Below are 8944 nucleotides of genomic sequence, written 5' to 3'. Positions count from 1 at the left end.
TATTAATCTTTATGCATAGTCTCTGGGACATTTGTCTCCGTCATGTTTGTCTGATGGTCGCCATGTATATTTGTACTAATTGAGCTATGTTTATTTAAAATAAATTGTGTGTTTACTAAAAAAGTCATATATGTTTCATAAGTCTATATAGATGAACAAGGTATAGGATAACCTACATCAGTGAATTATTTCATTTTGTCAAAAACTCAAGAAGAGAAAAGGGGGGAGAAAATATGTTTTTTGATAAAGGACATTTCATTGAATTGATATATCAAGGTAATACAACCGTATCCAAAGAATGTCCGGCCTTTACATAGCACGATGCACACATCCAACAAGTCCAATGCAGCCAAAAATAAACATCTTATTATAGCTAATAGATCAATGCAACCTATGGTGGGTTAGATCCTATCTAAAGATTACACCACCGTGTATGGAGGGAGAAAACCGCCTTGGCCGTATGCTCCAGCCATGTAGACGCCATCATAAAAAGGTCCTTGTGCTCCAGCCACTGCAAGATAGACCAAGTACGGAGCCATCACATACATGCATGGATAACCTTAAGAATCACATCATTCCTGGTAAGCCACGACGCCCAGCATAAGGCAGCCGCCCCCACAAGCATATGTGCTCTATCAATACCCCGCAACCAATTGCCAAACATGTTACGTGCACTACATGGGGATATAGATTTGAAGCTACTTGTACAATGGCCCACACTGCACGAGCAAACTTACACTCAAAAAATAAGTGTTCAATAGACTTGTCATGTTGGCAAAAGACACATCCCTTGCTACCTTGTCAATTACGTTGTGCCAGGTTATCTCTAGCTAAGATGACCCCTCTGTTTAGAATCCAAAGGAATATCTTCACTCTTAGAGGAATTTTGAACTTCCGCAATTTTTTGTTATCAATCGGAACATCACTATGAGCCAATGCATCATAGAAGCACTTGACTGAAAACTAGCCGTTCTGATGCAAATTCCGCTAAAACTTGTTTGGTTCGCTTGATAGCTGAATGACCTCCAGACAATTGAGTGATTCATTTCATGCTGACAGGCAAGGCCCTAAAAGGTCCCCATGGGATGAAATATATGGGGTTTCTTGTCCCAAAACTTGTTTGATCGTGACTGATTATGTGTGACGATCATGTAAGCTATGGTATTGCACCAAAAGTGGGGTGACACCCAGCCAGGTATCTTCCCGTAATCGAATCTGAGAACCATCCGTAACCGAGAAAGAGCCAAATTGAAAAAAGAATTCGTTGGTCTTCATCACGCCATACCAAAAGTGTGAATCACTTGATTTTCAAAGAACTTGACAAATGATATCATGTCTCACTTGTTACAAATGATATCATGCCTCACTCCATTTAAAATTGGGAGACAAAATATGTGGTGCATGTACAACTAGTTCTGAAAAAATCCTTATTTATTTATTGGCCCTACTATGGTAAATTTGAATATCTTCATCCCCTAGAAATTTGGCCCCAGAAATGACTCTCCCTAGCTAGGCGAGCACTTTATTGTCCTCCCTTAGATGCAGCCATATGTGATGGGATCTGCACTACAGGAAAAATGATGTCTAGAGACGTTCATTTTCATAGCTAGAGACGCGTTATTTCATCTCTAGGTAAAAATAGAGACGATTTAGTAAAGCGTCCTTGGAGCGTCTCCTTACGGACCGTCTCAAAACGGATAGACACGCTTGGTTAGCGTGTCTACATGATATGAGATGCTATATTGCGACGTTCAAAATCGTCTCTACAAAAATAGACATTCTATAACACGCCCGTATCGCGTCTCTACTCATGTGGGCCTATTGCTTATAAACGCTATGTTGAGATGACATATTCGTCTCTAAATATGATTAAGTTTTTTGTGTCTATGGAATATTTTGCTTTAATCATTTTTTGATAATTAATTTTACTTTGTATTCCCCATTTCAAATTCAGTTACCTTAATATGATAGGGATGCATGTGCAAATTGATCAAATATCACTATAAAAAGGCATCAACCCACATCACCAATTGCATTCACAAGCAATCCATTCTCACAATTAGCATCCTTTGTAACAAATCTATGAACAAATACATACGTTTGTGTATGGAGTTCACAACTGAATCAAATCAGACATTCGTATGAAACATGTAAATAATTAAGAGAATATAGTACAAACTAGAACTAGGCTTTCCATACATTATACATAATATGTGTTCATTTAAAGACTAATTCTTGCGTAGTTGCTGCTTGCTCCTGCAATGTGTTCCGATTCTAAATTCTCAGCTACCCTGAAAGAAAAAATTTAACAGGGAGAAGTTTAGAACATAAGCTTTTGGATTAGAGCAAGATAAAGTGTTCTTTGATAAAACTATGAGAGATGTACAAATGTCTTGAGGTTGTCTTGGAGCAGCAATGTCTTAGGTTGTGTTGGAGTGGTCAGCTTTGGCTTTTTGACCTAAAAACCCAAGATACTTCACCAAACATAATGCCTACAAATGTATTTTCTTGATGAGCTTAGTAACACGGGAAGTTATACACTTGATTGAATACCACCTTGCTTGGTCGCATTGCTATTTCAAGCATGAGCATTTTCCGATTCTTGACCACCATCTGCTTTCTACATTTGAGGTTCAGCTCAACTGTAAGTAAACTTATACTCCCTCCATTCCAATATAAGTGTCTCGACTTTGTACTAAATTCAATAGTTCCACAACACCATAAATTTCACCAGTCTCAAATACTTGATGATCGCAAGGTGCACAATATGAATATTTCACACCCTAAGCTATATACCATGATATAAAATATGCATTGAAAATACATTAGTATGCAGTACTAGAACATCAAGAAAAATTCTCTATGGGTTAATCAGATATAAGAGAACATTCAATTTGCTCTCTGATAAAAGGCATTTAGCTATCACCCGACCTCGCTAGTGAAAGCAATCATATAAGTCATTAGCAATTTCATTTCTATATTGCTAGTAAATGTACTCAACCATGCATGTTGCCGCACGGGGAAGGGGACTGCGCGGCGCGCGAGGTGGGCATGATGCCGGTGTAGATTGAATCTGGAGGTTGGGAGAAGGCGGCGTACGTGAGGAAAATATTTGGGATTAGATGGAGCGGGAAAATCGAGAGACGCGGGAAGTCTTAGGCGGTAAAGAAAATCTAATTTGCCGCGCCAAATTTCATTAAGCAAAAATAGTTTAGGAGCCCCAAATTTGATAAAGCGAAAAACAAATCCTAGGAAAATGTAGATTTCACTAATTAACCATATATGTATATACACATCCAGTGTAATATTCACATTATTTAATAAAAAATTATAAAGCTCATGCAGTGATAGATCAAACAGGCGGAGTGGGACTCAGAATAATAAGGGTGACATCCTCAAGCAGTGAGTGTGACGCGGGGCAACCTGATCATGGAAATGGTCATGGAAACCTTATCTTTTCGCAACAGTGGCGCCATCCTCGACATGCCACTGTAAACTTCTAACCCTTGCATATCTATGAGCCAGAATGGAGGCACTGAGCCGGCCCCCACCTCTCTAACACCGGGAATGCAAGCGGTACCATCATGAGCTTATCACCTCACATAATTACTCAACCACGTGTTTGAATTTTAGCATGGTTGATTTTAATAGCTATCCAAAGTATAAAAAAATATGGTTAAAAAAATAGATCAGCATACTAAAACGTCTCAAAAATTGTGTATACATTAATTAAAAATGCATATTTATATTTTAAATGTCTAGTTATAGAAAAAACATTTGTGGCGCTCTGTAACGTCTCTAGCCTCCTGATGCTCACGAGCTTAGAGACAAATACAAAGAGCGTCTCAGGAAAAGCGACCATACGCGGCTATTTTGTTGTAGTGCTGGCAGCATGCATGGGTATTTATTTTGGACCCATGTGACATGGGGAATGTTATTTGAATGGAGGTTAGTTTTGCCATTTTAAAGAAGGGTCTGTATGTCACATTTAACCTGATGTTCACTATGTTTGTGGTCTATTTTTTTATCACAACTTTTTTTTGTTCTTTGTTGTTGCGTTATTTGTGAGAGTTTAAATATGACATCCTAAGAAAACATCTAGATATGAATTAAACAAACTGTTTAAAGAAATTACATACTTGATCGAAGTATATGGTCCATGTAAGTCCATGCATATGCATAAGTGTAATTTTTGTCCGACAAAGTTAAAAGTTTGAACTAAACAAGGAGAACCAAGGTACACATAGCCAATCTCCAACTGTAGGTCTGTACAATGATAGGCTGGACTTTCTAGGATGTTTATCTTCTTATTTATTGCGTACGCAAGGACAAGAACATTCAGCTGCATATAATAAGCATATAGAATAAAAAAGTATATAAGCAATTTGTTTCACCATGTGCCTCAAACGCACTATATTTTTTTTCAATATTCCCTCTGTTTCTTTTTACTCTGCATATAAGGTTTGATCAAAGTCAAGCTTTGTAAAATTTGACTAACTTCATATTAAAAAATATAAACATTGACAATATGAAATCAACATTATCAGATGCACCACGAAATGCATTTTCATACTATATAGTTTTAATATTGTAGATGTTAATATTTTTATATATAAATTTGGTCAAACTTTGTGTAGTTTGACTTTGACCAAATCTTATATGCGGAATAAAAAAAACGGAGGGAGTACTACAAAAAACTGATAAGTATTAAAACTGTTGCATACTATTGTTCGAAAAAAAAGGCATATCACTAATATGAATTAACTCCTCAGGATATAAGCTAACTAGCTACAAAATATATCTAAATCGTAGTAGTAACCAAACATGTTTAACTAATTTTCATATAGCAGTGGCAATTTAATGTTTTTTGTGACGTTTCCCTGTGCCGCTCTTGCTGTCTGGCTGCTGCCCTCTGCCATGCTTCCTCTTCGGCTGTGGCGCCGGCGCCGCTGCGGTCTGCCGCTGCTCGCGTGACTTGTCCACCATCTTCTCCATTGCCGGCGTCGCGTAAGCGCCCGCTGCACGCGGCCGCCACGGCAACAGCCACGGCCACGACTGCCAGGCGCCTTCCCCACCGTGGCGGCGCGCTGCTTCCGGTGCGAGCTCATGCCCGACAGGATGCGCGCGTGCCCAAACTTCTGGTACTACTGCCTGTCTTCCACGAGACCGATATAGTCGTGCATTTCGTCCTCCAGCTCCTCGCAGTCAAGGTCTTTGTGAGCGCGCGCCCAGCACTTCATAGCCGCCACTCGTCTCCGCAGTATCCGTCCACCCTCCGCATGTTCTCCGCGATCGGCCGCCTCACGTGCCGCCGCCATGTCTTTGGTTGCCGCCACCCGAAGGCGCTCGCGCTCCACCTCCATGGACGGCTCCACCTCGGTCACCTCGACGGGCCTCTGGACCACCGCGTCGTTGTCGGCGTTCTGGGAACGGGGGTCCCCAGACTTGCCTGCCTGCGGCCTGCGGCGTGACTCAAATGGGGGCCCAACACGGCCCATCTTTATCAACACAAGGCTCAAGACCCTCGCGAGGGGCCAAGCCTCGCGAGGCGGACGACACGGCGCATCCTCAGGCGCAGCCTCATCAGGCTGGCTCGCGAGGAGGCGGAGAGTTCAAGGCGGGGTACCTCGTGAGCTGCCCATGACGTAAGCCATGACGACTCAGGGTGCCAGACGGGTGCCAGCGCGCGCAGCGTCCTTCTTTCCTCTTTGGTGCAAAGGGGGCAAGCGCAGCCGCAGAGTACCGAGGCATCAGGCAAAGGTTGCCATTTCGGTGCAACGAGACCAAGACCAGGAGGACTACGAGACGGAGGTCACCATGGAGCCCAGCACGGCGTCATCACCAGAGCCTTTGGCAGGCGGAGACTGCTTTTGTCAGGATAAGTGTACTCGTTGTTCCCCTTCAAATTAGCCCGCCGTTGTTGGCTCCCTTCCCGCTCAATATTTGGGAAGAGGATCAGGGCCTCTATAAATAGGACTAGCCACCCACATAGCAAGGGGTTCGGTTGGATGGTTCGGTGAGAGAGGATCATCTCATCGGAGAGAGAGAGAGAGAAAGAAAGGTGACTGAACTCCTCCTAGCAGTTCATCACCTCAGCTGAACAGACCCTCGCGAGGCTGTTCTTCCTTGTATTGTTCATCATCTCCAGCCCCAGAGGCAATCCACAAACCACACACTGGAGTAGGGTATTACACCACAACGGTGGCCCGAACCAGTATAAATCTTGTGTCCCTTGTGCAATTCTTTTAGTAGTTTAGATCCTTGCGAGACGGAGAGGTAGAGGGCGTGATCTCCGCGCGCACCCCAGTGTTCGAACCTTAAGGGTCTGCCGGAACCCACGAATCCGACATTTGGCGCGCCAGGTAGGGGTGCGCCGGAATTCATCTTCCACCACTCCGCTCTCCTCCGACCGTCGCATCCATGTCTGGCGCTCGTCGGGCCAGCGCCGAGCGCCGGGCCGCCATCGCTTCCCGCGTCGCCCAGACGGCCCCCGTCGGTGGGCGTCCTCGTCGTTCCCCGTCGCCCGCCGTCAACGCCGCCACCGGCCCGGCGGGGGGCGAGCAGCAGGCATCATCTCAGCACCCGTCCGTGCGGCAAGACGGCCGCACCGCTACTCCATCGCTCGCACCAGCTGGATCTTCGTCCCGCGCGCTCCGCGCACCCTTGAAGGCTCGAGCTGCGCTCATCGCAGCAAATGAGCTCCTGCGCTACCGCCCCGTCGACGACGTCTACGAGGAGTGGCTCGACCGCATCGCCGAGCTCGTCCGCGCCGCAGGGGGCTCTCCTGCGCCATCCGCCCCGCTGCGCCGCACTCCGCCCCGCGCGGGCAATGAAGCTCCGGGGGCGTACCAGCTGCCTCCTCTCCAAGAAGATGCCATGGCTCCAAGGCGCGTGGCCCCTGGGCGGAACCCGCTCCGCCAGGTGCCAGCGCAGCCAGAACGGAGCTGCCAAGAAGTCCCTCGCCCGCAAGGAGCTGCCCGGGCGCTCCCTGCTCCAGCTCCGGCACGCCAAGACCCCGCTCTGCTCCTAGCTGCAGCGCGTGGGGACCCTCAAGACTGAGCTCTCCACCAGCCGAAGCCTTTCGTGGCCACCGCGGGCTGCCGCGCCTACACCACCAAACTACGCAGCGTCGCGTGGCCCGGCAAGTTCAAGCCAGACCTGCCTCCTCGCTACGACGGCACAACTGATCCCGCAGAGTTCCTCCAGCTCTATGAGCTGGGCATCAAGGCTGCCAGCGGGGATGAGAAGGCCATGGCGAACTGGTTCCCCATGGCGCTCAAGGAAGGAGCTCGCACCTGGCTCCTGAATCTGGCTCCAAGCACGATCTCCTCCTGGGACCAGATGCGCACCCGCTTCATCGCCAACTTCCAAGGTACTCGCGACCGACCACCCGCCGTGAGCGACATGCGCCGCATCAAGCAACAACCCGGAGAGACCCTGCAAAAGTACATCCAGCGCTTCAACAGCGCGCGCCTCAAGATCCCCAAGGTGTCCGAGGAGGCCATCATCTCGGCCTTCTCCGATGGCGTGCGCGACGTCAAGATGAAGGAGGAGCTGGCGATGCATGAAGACCTCTGCACCTCCCTGGAGCTGTTCAACTTGGCGAACAAGTGCGCCAAGGCTGAGGAGGGACGTCTCTCCCTCCTCGAGCTGCCTGCCGCGAACCCAGAAGAGAAGAAGCCCAAGGCCAAGGACGTGAAGCGCAAGGGGTTGTCGTACTCGCAGCCGAACCAGACAACAAGCGGGGCAAGGATCTGCCCGACTCCTCCAGGGGCAGCCGGTACTGCGTGTACCACGACCTCCACACCCACAACACCAACGAATGTCAAGAACTCCGCGCCGTGCGAGAAGGAAGGATCGGCCGTCGCCCTGACCGTGCTGACCGGGGCTACGGCCGAGGAAGAGGAAGAAACCCAGGACGCTGGGAAGATCGCGGCCCACGCCAGGGGTGGCGCGACCAACCTCGCGAGGACCGCTGGCGGGACCTGCCTCGCAAGGGGGACTGGAGGGATCAGCCTCGTGAGGATCGCCCTCACGGCAACGCGGGCCTACCTCCGCTGCCGCCTCCGCCAAGAAGGAACGAAGACTGCCACCAAGACGAGGGGGCTGGGGGCTTCCAAGAGCCGCGCGCAATCGCCTGCATCCTGGGCGGAGCTCAAGCCCCAGCCTCTCAACGTATCTTCAAGCAGTTTGCCCGCGAAGTGAATGCAGTTCTCCCCAAGCTCGAAGCAACGCACCCCCTCAGGTGGTCGGCGTGCGCCATCACGTTCAGCTCAGCAGACCAGCTCAAGTGCTCGGCCACGGCCGGAGTCCTCCCGATGCTTTGCTCCCCAGTCATCAGCAACGTGCTGGTCACCAAGACCCTCATCGACGGAGGGGCAGGGCTCAACGTCCTGTCCGTGGAAACATTCAACAACCTCCAAGTGCCCTATGACCAGCTTCAGCCAACCAAGCCTTTCTCCGGAGTCACCGACGGTTCCACAGTCCCGATTGGGCAGGTCCGCCTCCCTGTCACCTTCGGGGCCCGCAGCAACTACCGCACCGAGCTCATCGACTTCGACGTCGCCCACATCCGCCTGCCGTACAACGCCATCCTCGGGTATCCAGCGCTGGCCAAGTTCATGGCCGTGACTCACCACGGCTACAACATCCTCAAGATGCCAGGAAGTGGCGGCGTCATCACGGTGCCCTATGAGGAGAAGGATGCAGTGTGTTCCCTGGAGCGAGCCTTTCAGGCCGCGTCGCTAGAAGACCCAGATCGCGGAAGCAGGAGGCTTCCTAAGACCACTCTCAAGAAGAAGAAGACGTCGTCAGGCTCAACCCCTCGGGAGGTAGGCCCTTCTGGGCCCGTGTCTGCCCGGAAGGACCCTCCTTCCATCGCATAGGAAAGCGCGCCCGGCGCCCTCCTCAGGCAGGGCTCGGGGGTTCTCACCTGGAGGGCCAC

The sequence above is a fragment of the Triticum urartu genome, chromosome 1A (assembly GCF_056163025.1).
Source record: "Triticum urartu cultivar PI428250 chromosome 1A, HENAU_Tu73, whole genome shotgun sequence".
In the NCBI taxonomy this organism is placed as follows: Eukaryota; Viridiplantae; Streptophyta; class Magnoliopsida; order Poales; family Poaceae; genus Triticum; species Triticum urartu.
This window is presented reverse-complemented; position numbering follows the sequence as displayed.